We start from the raw sequence: 14,550 nt of genomic DNA, 5'->3' as shown, positions 1-14,550 counted from the left end.
CACTGGTGATGGAATACTCTACGATATTAACAGTTGGTAATACAGTTTCCAACCTTTGTCTGGTGGTAATATGGTAGTGGCCTATTTACGCTACTTTCCACTAGATACCACTGCAGGGACAAGGTTATTGCCATCCAACGAATGCAGGTTCGGCCTAACAAGTCCAAAAAGGCAAAATTATTAAATTGCACTCGAATATTGTCAGTCATTAACACTGTTACCTTTTTTCAAATTCGCTGGTTACATATATTACTCCACTGTATTTCCACTTTTTTTCTCTCCTCACCACGGAAACCTAATTTATTTTAAATATATAATTAACACTGCTTCTCTGTAACTATCTCTATGCACTTCATTACCTTGATATATATGTTTTTTATTTTTAAAGAAAACTTAATGCTTTTTAATCAAAATCCACTTTCATTTAATTTAAAATGTTTTCTCTTTTTTTTTATTATTCTCCGTCGAAAGGTTTCGACCTCAGCACCACATAACCACTAAATTCTGGGTGAAAAACTACTCTCATTTATAAGTTTTGCAGCGAAAGATGGCAGCTTTCCATGAGCAGACATTTTGGGCAACAGAGTTATATCTATCCTTTTTCCTTTTAGCGCATTATTGTCCCTTTCTAACTATTAATAGTCCCTTTCTACCAGGTACCTCAAGGTTCCATTCTCTCACTTTAAGAGTCTTGATTTTCTCAGGCACCTTCCTTAAGAGAATCGGGCCATTGTGCTGATAATAGCGTACCTCCAGGTTCATTTAAATGAATGAATAATTGAACCTTGGTTTTGTATATGTTTTATAGTTGGCAACACACTTTTATCCAAATGTCAAAATGACGAAAGTTGATACATAAACAAAAGCCAAAATAAAGAAGTTTGCATTTGGCAGAGGTAAGTATATTTCCAATTGAACAAATCTGTAATTTTTTTACTCATAATTGTATTCTTTTATTTAATTTGCAGGTATCGCATCACCAATATGGATGAAGACATGTGCCCTTACCCCGTGGATGGAAATATCTGATGGTGAAAGCTATTTCTATTCACTTACGGTGTATTGGGGTTTTTGTCTTCCTTCCATTTTGCTGATGCCTTTTTGGCATTTTCGACCAAACAGCCTGGGTGCACGTCATATTATATGCCCCAATAAGCTGGGAGGAAGAACTTTCCCAGCCTAACTTGATAACCCTCAACATACTAATCTTGGCATGGCTAACCGCCGGTTACCCAAAACAGTGCCACTAACCATTGCTAACCCACAACAAACAAAATACTAATTTGGGCATGGCTAACCAAAGGTTACCCAAACCAGTGCCCCTAACAACAAACACCCCAACATACTAACCTTGGCATGGCTAACATGTTGTTACCCGCAAACAGTGCCCTTAACACCAACAATAACCTACTAATCTGGGCATGGCTAACTTATAGTTACCCATAAACAGTGCCCCCTAACTTATTTTGGGTTTCTTAGCTCTCCCTAGTTCCCCCACCTTTACTGCAACTGGGAACTAGGGATAAACCGTGGTTTTGGACTCCGCCACGTAGGCTGAATGGAGTCGCCCTAAGGACCCTCCACGCAAAATTTTTTTTTTGCTTTTTTGTGGCAGACTTAGAATTATCGAGGACCCGCAACAAAACTCCATCATTGGCGAAGAATGAAGACAGTGATGGTGTGCGGAAGTCCTCTCTGAGGTTACTACTTCTTAATCCCAACGTGGGGAACTCCCATGCCCTGAGATCAGCCGGGCAATATGTTTAGGGAAGTATGCCTGTATAATTTGCATTATGTTCGTTTACTTTCGGTAGCCTTGTCTCGTTCCAGGAATGCTGGCTATTTGACCTGGTACGTGGGCCGTCTGAGAATGCCTGGGATTCATCAGGTGAGTGGTTCGATTCTCACTAGTGGTGAGGGTAAATATCGGATAGGGGTATACATAGAAAACAAATAAGCAGGTGGTTAACTACGCGAGGTATAAATCGGAGACAATATGTGTGTATAATTACGATGTGTATAATTAAAAAAATGTATAATCCAAAAAAAAAATGGGACAGTCACGAACAGAAAATATTAGGCACTGGGTATATCACAGAAATCAATTTCAATATTGCACTATTAAGGTAAGCTTAAATACTATTAGGACAGCACAAACATGAAGGCTTATCCTAATGGTATCACAGTTTATGTCTTAATATTGCACTCTATTGTTTAATATCCTTTGCATGATATACACCCACAGGAGTACCATTCAAATTTTCTAATTCGTACATATTCTCACCTACGGGCTTTAGAATTCGGCACTTTATGAACTTTTTGCAAAATTTTGCGTTAATATTTCTCGAGAAATCTGATTGCACTATATTTCGTCGGTATACCTCTTGTCCTGGCCTAAATTTCACCACTCGGGCCCTTCTATTATACCTTTCCGAACTTCGTTCATACGCTTTGTGCAAGTTATCTTTAATTTTTCCTCGCAGTATCTCTAATTTGTCCAGTCTATGTAATTCCTTCACTTCATGATCGGTCATAGACATTAGTTTTCTAGCCAGGTGATAATCGTGGCCGCTAGTGTACATGTGATAACCGAACAACGCGAAGAAGGGTGTAACACCGGTTGCAGAATGGACCGAGTTTCGCAGCGCACATTCTATTTCGCTGAGGTATAAATCCCAGTCTCTATGATCTTGTTCCAAATAGGTTCTAATGGCCGTTATGACTGACTGGTTCACCCGCTCGGAGGCGTTCGACTGCGGGGAATAGACAGCCGTTTTTATGTGGGTGATTTTATATGTTTTAATCATTTCCTGAAAGGTTTTGGACACGAATTGGGCCCCGTTGTCACTGTGGATGACCTCGGGTACCCCAAATTTGTGAAAAACGTCTTCAATGAGAAATTTGACGACATTTACAGTTGTGGCGTCCCTCATAGCCTTCAAAAGCGTAAATTTGGTGAAATGGTCGACCACAATAAATATATATGAATTTCCTTTTTTTGATCTAGGGTATTTCCCCAAGAAATCAATATATAATTTTTGAAAGGGACGGTCAGTCACAACTTCTTGTCCTATTCCTGGCATCAAATTTATATTGCTAGACTTCGATTCCTGACAAACCTGACAGTTTTTTATGTATTGTCGGACCTGGCGTGTCATATTTGGCCAATAGAAAAACCGCTTGATATGTTCCAGTGTTTTATGAATGCCTCCGTGACAGGAGGTAAGCGAATTGTGAGATTTTTCTATTACCTTATTTGTTATCCCGCTTGGTAACCACAGTTTCCAGTGCCATTCATTACCAATCTCTGTATTCGGGATATGTTTCTTATAAACCATGCCACTCTCAACTTTCAGATCGGGAAGGTTTGCCTCGTTTGCTTTTATAGTTTCTATTAAATTAAGGTACTCTTCTGCCTCAAAATCACTGGTTTCGAATTCTAAAAGGTCTTTGATATTTATTTCATCTACTTGGTTTTCCGTAGGAGCTCTCGATAGCATATCAGCTACTACATTTTCTGACCCTTTTCGATCTTGAATTTCGAAATTATATGCCTGTAATTGCAACGACCATCGAGCTAGTCGCCCGCTCAAGTCTTTTAACGACATCAACCATTTAAGAGAAGCGTGATCGGTAATGACGGTGAATGGCATCATCTCCACATAGGGCCTAAACTTCTTGATTGCCATCACCGCCGCCAGACATTCCTTCTCGGTCACACTATAATTCCGCTGGCAGGAATTTAACTTTTGCGAGTAAAACGCAATAGGGTGTTCTTCTTTTCGTTCATTTAATTGATATAGAACTGCCCCTATGCCATACTCCGAGGCGTCGCATTGTATATAAAAGTGTTTACCAAAATCAGGATGACGCAAAACGGGTGCTGAAGTGAGAGCCTTTTTCAAGTTTTCAAATGCGTTTTTCGCCGCTTCATTCATTTCAAATTTCTTGCCTTTCTTGAGCGTATCAGTTAATGGGGCTGAGATGGTAGCAAAATCTTTTATAAAACGACGGTACCATCCAGCCGTTCCCAAGAAGCTCCTGACTTCTCTTTGATTTCGTGGCACTTTTATATTTCTTATGGCCTTCACTTTATCGGGGTCAGTTTTTAATCGCCCTTGGCCAATGATGAAGCCAAGGTATTTCAGTTCTTTAAAACAAAATTGCGATTTCTTCATGCCAATTGTTAAGTTGGCCTTTTTGAGGCACATTGCCACTTCAGTTAGAAGTCGCAAATGTTCCTGAAAATCGCTAGAGATAACTAACAGATCATCGAGGTATATGAAGACGTTCTCTTTTAGACGTTGCGGAATTACCTTGTCCATCAGGCGGCATAAGCGCTGAGCTGCGTTACAGAGCCCGAAAGGCATTACCCTGAATTGGTATAATGGCCTTCCAGGCACTGTAAACGCAGTGCAGGCTTTACTGTCCTCGTCGAGCTCGATCTGCCAGAAAGCAAATTTTAAGTCGACGCTACTGATGTAATATGTTTCGTCAATCCTACTCAATATACCATCGATGTTCTGTAGTGGGTATGCGTCCTTGACCGTCAATTTATTTAGCTTTCGGGCGTCAAGACAAAACCTATTTTTCCCCGGCTTTCTAACTACTGTGGTGCGATTGCTCCACGGGCTTTCGCTTTCTTCGATAACCTTGAGGCGGAGCATATTATCAATTTCTTCGTATACAATGGCCTGGACTGCTGGGGATAAAGGATAATGGCGGTCCTTCACTGGTTCTGCCCCCTCGATTAATTTGATCGTATGTTTTTCTAGTGAAGTTTTACCAAGGCCTTTTTCCTCAAAGGTATCGAAATTATTAATAACCTCCTTTAGCTGTTGTTGTTGTTGGGTTGATAATTGGTGGGGGTGTAGTTTGTAGGCTTCATCCTCTATTAGATCTTTTTGAACTTTTTCTATGTCTATTTCGTTTACCCGTATCACATTCGGTGTTAATTTATACAAGTCCCAAAAATCAACCCCTAAGTATAAATCTTGGTCCAAATCAGGACAAAGGTATAAGTCAATTTGTTTTATGATCCCTTTGTATTTTATATCGAGGTGGATTCTTCCAAGTATTCGGTGCTGTTGTCCAGCTGCCGTCTTGACATTGGAAAATATCGGCTTTACGGGAATATTAAGCTTTTCAACAATTTCCCTGCAGTTTTTACCGAGAATACTAACAGACGCTCCCGTATCCAGTAATCCACGTATACTGAGGCCTTGGATTTCAACGTCAGCATACAATCTGGGATCGGCTATACCACTTGCTTTTGTCACCGATTCAACCAGCAGTCTCATTTGCTTCTTTTTGTTTTTAAATTTTTGGCGCAATTTGGCAATTTTGGGTTTATTTAATTTAGGAGGCCCATTTTCTCCCATAATTCTTGCCCTAACTTTATTATAATTCTCTTTTCTAATTTCTAAAGGCAAATAGTGGCGCAATTCTGGCTCGAATTTGTTTGCCACTTTCTCCACACTTGGAATTTCACTACTTCTGGAGAGATTTTTAATTATCCTTAGGGGTTCACAGTTGGACGTGGCCCCCCCGTACTGTCCACGCCCCTGTTCCTGTTTCCCTGCTGGCATATACTGCATTGCGGGGTCTTGGTCCCAGGGTTGCCACATTTGTAACAAAACAAGGACCTAGCAGTAGCATCACAATCTCTAAAAATGTGTCCTGATTTTTGACAGTTCCAACAGGTCAAGTTAGGATTTACCTGCCTGTTGAAGTGGATGGCCGATACTTCTGCTGTTTCGGATGGTTCTTGGAATTCTGGTTGTTCATAGAACTCATAATTCCGCGGGTCTACTTCCACTTCGTTCACCTGTCTGATTGGACGAGAAGGGGCAACAAAAGGTCTGTTCTCACGCCTGAGGAAATTCTTATCTGCCTCATTACATTAAATACGAAGTTGCTCGACAGACGAAACTTGTATGGGATTCACTATCCTGGCCACATTGTCTCTGATGTTTTTCTTCATTATCTTTATCATATCGTATTCGGATAAAGGTTGAACCAGTTTGGCCCTTATCTGACCCATGATGTGAAAAAATGTATCAATGGTCTCGCTTGGCTGTTGCTTTCTATTTACCAGTTCGGTAATCCTTTCAAAGTTGGATTTCGACGAGAGATCTTCCCAATCATGGAATTGGTTGGTCTTCTGGAACAACCAATACCAGGATTCTGCTCTTCCAGATAGCAATAGTGGGAAGTCACGTATTAAAATGCTCAAGACGATATACAAACTCTTCTACGCCTAGTCCGGACGAGCCGCCATCAAACCGCAACCCTAACCTACTTATCCTAAGTCCATTCCTAGGATCAAAAGGTTCTGGCATCCTATTTTGTACCGGCATCCTATTTTGTACCTGTAGTGCTACTTGGTTTGGAACCGTATTGCTACTATTTAAGGTGGTACTATTTGGTGCCGTTATTACCATCTGGTTTAGAGCTGTATTGGCAGTGTTCGCAGTGGTACCAGTGGTTAAAGGGGTATTGCCCTGAAAACTAGCATTTTCCCTAACCGTAGATGCCGCTAACCGTCCATTTCTTTCAGCGCTGGGTTCCCCTGCAGGTTCTATCGTATTGACTGCCGTATTATTTTTTTCCTTAATGGCCTTTGTCAATTCTAACAATGACTTTTTAATCTCATCCATTTCTCCTCTTAAATTTTCTATTTTATTTTCTAGGTGACGTGAACTATCCGGGCAAGCGGAACCAGCAGGCTCATTGTTTCGTGGGGCTTCTGCTGAAGCTCCTTGGAGGAATAAAGGACCTAAAGAATTTGTGATTGGAGAGCCAACATTTATTGTGTGGGACAGATCCCTAATTTGACCTCCATTGTTGTGATTGGACTCTGCCATGACTGGATTCGTAATCTCTTTTTCTTTTATTTTCTATGATCACGGATCGGTTTAAATCAAAATATAGTGGTCTGTCTCGTTTTCTATTTTTAACTTGTGATCGAGTCCCAGCAGTCATGCCAAACTAACACTCGATGACGGATTTTTCTTACTAAGTATACACTAATCAGATTTATCTAAAATTTATAACAAAATTTAAAAACACTAATTCTTTATACGTCTGTCTATTATATCATTAGGAGGAACTTTATGACGAGGTGTGATGTTTGCGGTGTTTTATTTTTAAATGGGCCTTCAAAAAAAAAGGATCTTCTATGACGATGATGTATAAATCAACTCTACATGCAATTAGTAAAATTCTAAACTTCAGTTTATGACATTATCAAGTCACGATCGGTCGATACAGCTGGCCTCTAGCTGTTAATCTAGAGTGGATATCCTACCTATTGACTTGGCTCACGTACATGAATTTTAGACTGGCACTATCTAACGCACTCTTCCGACTCATATTTAGCTACTACTATGTGCTGTATTTGACACTGTAGGACGAATTATGCTTCGGTTGGTATTTGTCATTTCGGCCCCTTAGCTTCAGCTTTCCGGAATATACCACTTCATACTTCATTCTGGCTCATGTCCAGTATGGCTATGAAATGACACTTTCCGTATGCTTAAAACTTCGGTTAGAAATGTAGGTCTATTGTCTTCCCTACTGGTCTATTGCCTAGTGTTTTGCTGACATACACTAACGACTAAAACACTTTTATTTTCTTGGGCGCCATATTGTTACGTGCTCCTTGCTGGTAACTGAGGGGGCTGCTGTTCCTAGCTGGACACCGGCCACTCTGTCCTTTATCCCTGGGGTGAGGTCCCAACCCATTCCCTTAGTCCTTGGCACGCAACAGTAATTTCAAGTAACAAAAAAAAATACATCAGATTCTACACTTATACAAGATACATCATCGCTCTTAGAAATATCCCGAACCGATAGCCCATGGAATGCCCTCCCGACCATAGCCACTATGTCCTTTGTTCAACCCATTAATGACCCCATACACCGTCCCATCACACCACTTACCTCGTCTTATATTCCTCCAACTGAAAAATCTACCACATCATATTTCTCTATTCTTAATTTCTCAGGTCATATTTATTATAAACGACAAAAAAAAACTAAATCTAGTAGTATGATCAAACTGACTTAAAATAAAGTACTTATAATGGAAACAAACAAATATTAAATAAACAACAGAATCAAATTATAAATTATATGAGTTTTACTTATTTATACAGTTGTATTAATTTTAAAATGTTTTAAAAAAAAATTAAATAGAAATATTTAAATCTCAAGTAACGACTTAAAGTCAATTTCAATACGAGCGGTCAGTAGACCAAAATATCAAGAGAATGCCTTTTCTGAGTCTTAGACAAACATTATACTATGGCAATTTACAGCCAATAGACAAACACGATAACACTCACAAAGGATAAAATGATGCTAAGTTGCTCTGGCGTCAGACACAGCATTTATCAGGATACCCTAACGTCTCCTAAAAAGAGCTCTTTCTATTTGAGTCGTTATGAGGATTTGCGAAATGATAAAAAACCTTTGGGAATGCTAAAAACAAATACATGTAAAAAAAAAGAACCTCAGATAAAACATTAATTTGATGAGGAATTAAAACAGACAAAAAAAAGGTATATCAAACGTGCAAATAAATAAATATCATTACATATAACGTGCAAAAATAGATGTCAAAAAAATATACTTATAATGTAGCAATAAGAATATGGTTCAAAATAAAGGAATAGTTTAAAATAATCTCTCGGGTTCAAATGTTCATTTAGTCACAGGCTGGTAATCAATAATCCTCCTTGTAGCGGAGTCTAATTATTCTCCGGATACTAATATTATATTGTATTACAAAATTCAATTACTTTGGCACTCGGCTCTGTGGCTTGACAAAACATCAATTTCTCACGGTTTCTAGCCACGGTGCCCGTAACAAAACATTAATTGTAGACTTCTAAAGACTTTTGATGTAATGGTAGATGTGGCTTACCGAGCATACTTTTGGGTGCTGAGGCTGCTTGGCGTGGAGAAATCCTCGCCAGTTTGGTGGAATATTATCTAGATGTCACTGGTGATGGAATACTCTACGATATTAACAGTTGGTAATACAGTTTCCAACCTTTGTCTGGTGGTAATATGGTAGTGGCCTATTTACGCTACTTTCCACTAGATACCACTGCAGGGACAAGGTTATTGCCATCCAACGAATGCAGGTTCGGCCTAACAAGTCCAAAAAGGCAAAATTATTAAATTACACTCGAATATTGTCAGTCATTAACACTGTTACCTTTTTTCAAATTCGCTGGTTACATATATTACTCCACTGTATTTCCACTTTTTTTCTCTCCTCACCACGGAAACCTAATTTATTTTAAATATATAATTAACACTGCTTCTCTGTAACTATCTCTATGCACTTCATTACCTTGATATATATGTTTTTTTTTTTTTTTTAAAGAAAACTTAATGCTTTTTAATCAAAATGCACTTTCATTTAATTTAAAATGTTTTCTCTTTTTTTTTATTATTCTCCGTCGAAAGGTTTCGACCTCAGCACCACATAACCACTAAATTCTGGGTGAAAAACTACTCTCATTTATAAGTTTTGCAGCGAAAGATGGCAGCTTTCCATGAGCAGACATTTTGGGCAACAGAGTTATATCTATCCTTTTTCCTTTTAGCGCATTATTGTTCCTTTCTAACTATTAATAGTCCCTTTCTACCAGGTACCTCAAGGTTCCATTCTCTCACTTTAAGAGTCTTGATTTTCTCAGGTACCTTCCTTAAGAGAATCGGGCCATTGTGCTGATAATAGCGTACCTCCAGGTTCATTTAAATGAATGAATAATTGAACCTTGGTTTTGTATATGTTTTATAGTTGGCAACACACTTTTATCCAAATGTCAAAATGACGAAAGTTGATACATAAACAAAAGCCAAAATAAAGAAGTTTGCATTTGGCAGAGGTAAGTATATTTCCAATTGAACAAATCTGTAATTTTTTTACTCATAATTGTATTCTTTTATTTAATTTGCAGGTATCGCATCACCAATATGGATGAAGACATGTGCCCTTACCCCGTGGATGGAAATATCTGATGGTGAAAGCTATTTCTATTCACTTACGGTGTATTGGGGTTTTTGTCTTCCTTCCATTTTGCTGATGCCTTTTTGGCATTTTCGACCAAACAGCCTGGGTGCACGTCATATTATATGCCCCAATAAGCTGGGAGGAAGAACTTTCCCAGCCTAACTTGATAACCCTCAACATACTAATCTTGGCATGGCTAACCGCCGGTTACCCAAAACAGTGCCACTAACCATTGCTAACCCACAACAAACAAAATACTAATTTGGGCATGGCTAACCAAAGGTTACCCAAACCAGTGCCCCTAACAACAAACACCCCAACATACTAACCTTGGCATGGCTAACATGTTGTTACCCGCAAACAGTGCCCTTAACACCAACAATAACCTACTAATCTGGGCATGGCTAACTTATAGTTACCCATAAACAGTGCCCCCTAACTTATTTTGGGTTTCTTAGCTCTCCCTAGTTCCCCCACCTTTACTGCAACTGGGAACTAGGGATAAACCGTGGTTTTGGACTCCGCCACGTAGGCTGAATGGAGTCGCCCTAAGGACCCTCCACGCAAAATTTTTTTTTTGCTTTTTTGTGGCAGACTTAGAATTATCGAGGACCCGCAACACATCTACATATACCAATTTGGCAAAAATCTAACATGGCTTGGCAAACAAATCTAATTAATTTTTTCTGCTTCTCCCCAAAGGAGGATAAAAACTGCATCTCTGTATCACAACCTCAGCAGCCACACACCCATATCCATAACACATCACTTCAGAATAGACCAATGGACTAATCACCACACACCACCATATGAACATAAAAAATCTGCAGCTCTTACCACAGCCTCAGCAACCACACATCCATAACCAGCAGCCACCTCTCACCTACACAAGTCTTCTTTTCATCACATCAAATCACTCTACAATGTAAAGTCTACATCAGTGCCTCCATTTCATCACATCGAACCACTTACATGAACAAAATCTGCAATAAACCATTATACACAACTTCTTTAAGAATGATCACAATGGACCTCAAGGTCTCCGAGTGGAGTAGCTGTCAACAATGGCAGCTGCGCGTCCTAAAACCAAACCAAACCAATGCGTCATACATAAAAACCCTGTAGGAAGGATGGGGACATGTATCGACATGTCACCACTCTGTCTACTATTATGGTGACAAAGTCAACACTTTGTCAACTATTGATACTTTTATCTTAATAAGAAGAAGCATTGATTATTTTAACAGCTGATAGCCCAACGATTGTTTGTTGTAAAATAATTTTGGCGCTTCGTGAAAAAAGTGTTTTTGTGAAAAAACGATAAAATATCAACAAGTATGAGCAAAAAAAATTATAAAAGACAAGTGAAAAAATTAACAATTTTGAAAATACAAACTCTGAGGCGGCTGACAACATGTGTGGTGAAACTTCGACAATTAGACATTTTGTGGAATCTTTAGAGAAGATTGTGGAGCCTGACGAATATAATGTCCGGCTTGCTGGAAATGCTGAACCCAATATACATCTGATATTTGAACACGACATAATAATGAGTTATAATGTCCACTGTTTATACAGCTATAATAGGTAAGCAAGTTTAAGGACATTTTTGCTCTGTTCCAGAACCTGCAAGAAGCTACTACTTTTTACTACGATAACAATTTTTCCTTTATGTTATCGGAAAAAATAGTAAAAATTAGTAGATTCTTGCAGTACTGGAACAGACCATTTGTTTTTTATACATGTTTATTCTTTTCAATTCCTAGATGTTATATCAACATTCAGTGAATCGCATGAATAAAAGGTTAAGTGCAGTAGAAGAAGAAATATTTTGAGCAGACAAGTCGCACCAAGTCTTATGGCCAAGAAAATAAAAAAGGCGATGATATTTCTGACAATGAAAACGATTTTGTTATTATTTAAATATTCAAATGTTTAGCCAGACTCGAAAGCTTTGGCTTTATTTTGTACTTATGTGGAATCTTGGACTTAGCCCTTATTTAAAACCCGTTATAAGCAATTTTTACTTTTTTTAGCATTTTCAATAATATGTCTTTTTCTTTAATAAAATATACTATTTAAACAAAAGTGTAAGTTCATCGTCTTATTAAACGTAACATATAATGTGTGTTCCAGAACCTGCAAGAATCTACTATTTTTTACTACGATAACAATTTTTCCTTTATATTATCGGAAAAAATAGTAAAAATTAGTAGATTCTTGCAGTTCTGGAACAGACCAATAGCTTTTTAATCTATAAAAATTTCGATATAAGCCAAAAAACTTAGTAAGGAAAGTCTGGTACCAATGTCTCCATATGACCCTTTATGAACTATTGACTCACTACCTACAATGTCTCTACTGACTCACTACCTCAAATGTCTCTACTGACTAACTACCTCCAATGTCTCTACTAACTCACTACCTCCAATGTCAACACATGGTCCCTCAGCAACTACTGACTTACTACTGACATACTAGTTCCAATGTCACTACTGACTTTCGAATGACACGTTCATACAAATTACATGAGTTGTCTACAGTTTGTCAGTAATACTGTTGACAATGTCAGTATAGATTCACTATTGACATTTCCTACAGGGCATCGATGTAAATGTAGTACGGAGCAAAATCGGTCAATATACATATGCACCATGATATAAGGTATATGCTTGAATAACAACAACTAACAAATTTACAAAAAAAAAAACAACATTGTTGTTATTGATCTTTTTTTTGTGTTTAAAGTTGTCCCCCTGTGTAGGAGTGAATACTCCTTTGGTGTTTTTTGGGCGCTATATCACCACAACAAACTTATTTAAAATATAATGTCAAGGAAAATATTGAATAATGGAATCGTTATAAAAATTTTCTCAGGAAAAACATAAAAACATTTTGAAAATCCTCTAAAATAGAACAAATTTGAATCAAAATGTTAATATAAAGCATACACAACTGTCGTAGGTCATTGTTATTAAACGTTTACGATGAAAAGAAGTATTTTATGATAGCAAATTTCAAAGTTTCAAATTGAGTAGACCCTATTACATTTTGAAAACTAAATTTACAAAAAAAAAAGTAAAATTACAGCTGATTGTCAGTTCTGCCTTATATAAATGTGCCTTTAGTATTTGGTTATATTTCTAACCAATTTTCGAGTTACTGCCATTTTGTTGAAAAAATCTTTGTTTTGTTTAGTAGAGATCATGGCAGAACTACCAGGTAGTGGTATCACATCAGCCGATCGAATATGAAAAATTAAATCCCTTTATAAAAAATTATTTTTGTTGTAATTTCCCCAACAACATAAAGAAAGTTTTGACATAACATATTCAAAACTTTACGATGCCACTACCTGGGTAATTGTGCCATGGTAGAGCTATTATTTTAGTTTAGTAGAGCAGGAAACAGTGGGTAAATACCCGGTAAATTGGGTAAATACCTACCCATTTGTGGGTATTTACTATACTGAATCGCCAATACAACTTCTTAGACCCAATTCCTAGGTTTAGGTTATGAAATCGTCTCACAACTTTTCACAACACTTTGTGGATAAATACTTGGGTAAATACCCGAGTATTTACCTCCCGATTTAGGGTGTTTTTTTATCAACAGTAAGTTCTCAAAGTATACAAAAAATACCCTTGCAAAAATGTCGGTACACATTTTGTGGCTAAATGGGGCTAGCCCCCATCAAGAGATATCATTATATGGGGGCAAACCCAAAACAGGGACAAACATTGACAAATTTGGCAAGCATATGAAAACTCTCGGTGCCATATTACGGTCAATATGATTGTTAAATGTGGCTAATTAGAGGAAAATCCCTTAAATCGGAAGGTACGTTTATATGGTGGATATATATATATATAGCCTACGTACATAAATTGGTTCACCATTTGGGTAAATAATCAAGCGCGGACCTACGTTGAAAAATTGTTGCAGGGTATTTTGTACTGTGCCAAATTACAGCCAATAAGATGCAGTACCTGCTTGGATGTTACCGTGTGAGCCATCCCAATCACCATCTTGTGGGTAGGCCCGACACATTCAGGCAGATCAGGAAGGATATCCATGCTCTAGAGGGAGACGTCCAACGATACAGGAGAGAACCCCTAGATCAACAAGCATATCAAGCAGGTTTGAATAGCATTCACACGGACGCAGTTGCCAAGGCCTTAAGCAATTATAGTGTGAATAAAGTACTCGGAGTACATCCCCCATCTATCGCAGCTGAGGAGCGTCAGCTGCCACGACAAACCAGAGTAGTGTTGGTCCAACTACGCTCGGGATATTGCAGTCGCCTAAATTCTTATTGGCCGGAAATCGATCGCACCGTGCAAGACATCTGCCCAGTATGCGGCATGGGCCCGCACGACACAAAACACCTTTTCAACTGCCCAGACAAACCTACTCATCTAACTCCAGTGTATCTGTGGTTACATCCCATCGAAGCAGCCACTTTCCTGGAACTGGAGATAGACCCAGAGCCAGATTGAACAGAAGAACGAACATACAAA

The 14,550-nt window shown here is 38.3% G+C and overlaps 2 long non-coding RNA genes across 2 annotated transcripts; one reads left to right on the top strand and one right to left on the bottom strand.

The window, feature by feature from the left end:
• The first annotated feature begins 835 nt into the window (after positions 1–835).
• On the top strand, positions 836–7,699 carry LOC141401957 (uncharacterized). Its single transcript, XR_012412479.1, has 3 exons — positions 836–896; positions 969–1,888; positions 6,693–7,699. It is a non-coding gene; the product is annotated as an uncharacterized lncRNA (long non-coding RNA).
• Positions 7,700–7,986: 287 nt separating this feature from the next.
• Positions 7,987–9,711, bottom strand: LOC141401958 (uncharacterized). Its single transcript, XR_012412480.1, has 2 exons — positions 9,227–9,711; positions 7,987–9,159 (listed from the first exon to the last, which is right to left on the bottom strand). It is a non-coding gene; the product is annotated as an uncharacterized lncRNA (long non-coding RNA).
• Positions 9,712–14,550: the final 4,839 nt, after the last annotated feature.

This window comes from Musca autumnalis, unplaced genomic scaffold (genome assembly GCF_047663935.1).
Source record: "Musca autumnalis isolate F117 unplaced genomic scaffold, ASM4766393v1 scaffold_4, whole genome shotgun sequence".
Taxonomy (NCBI): domain Eukaryota; kingdom Metazoa; phylum Arthropoda; class Insecta; order Diptera; family Muscidae; genus Musca; species Musca autumnalis.
Note: the sequence above shows the minus strand (reverse complement) of the source record. Positions and strands in the feature narration are given on the sequence as shown.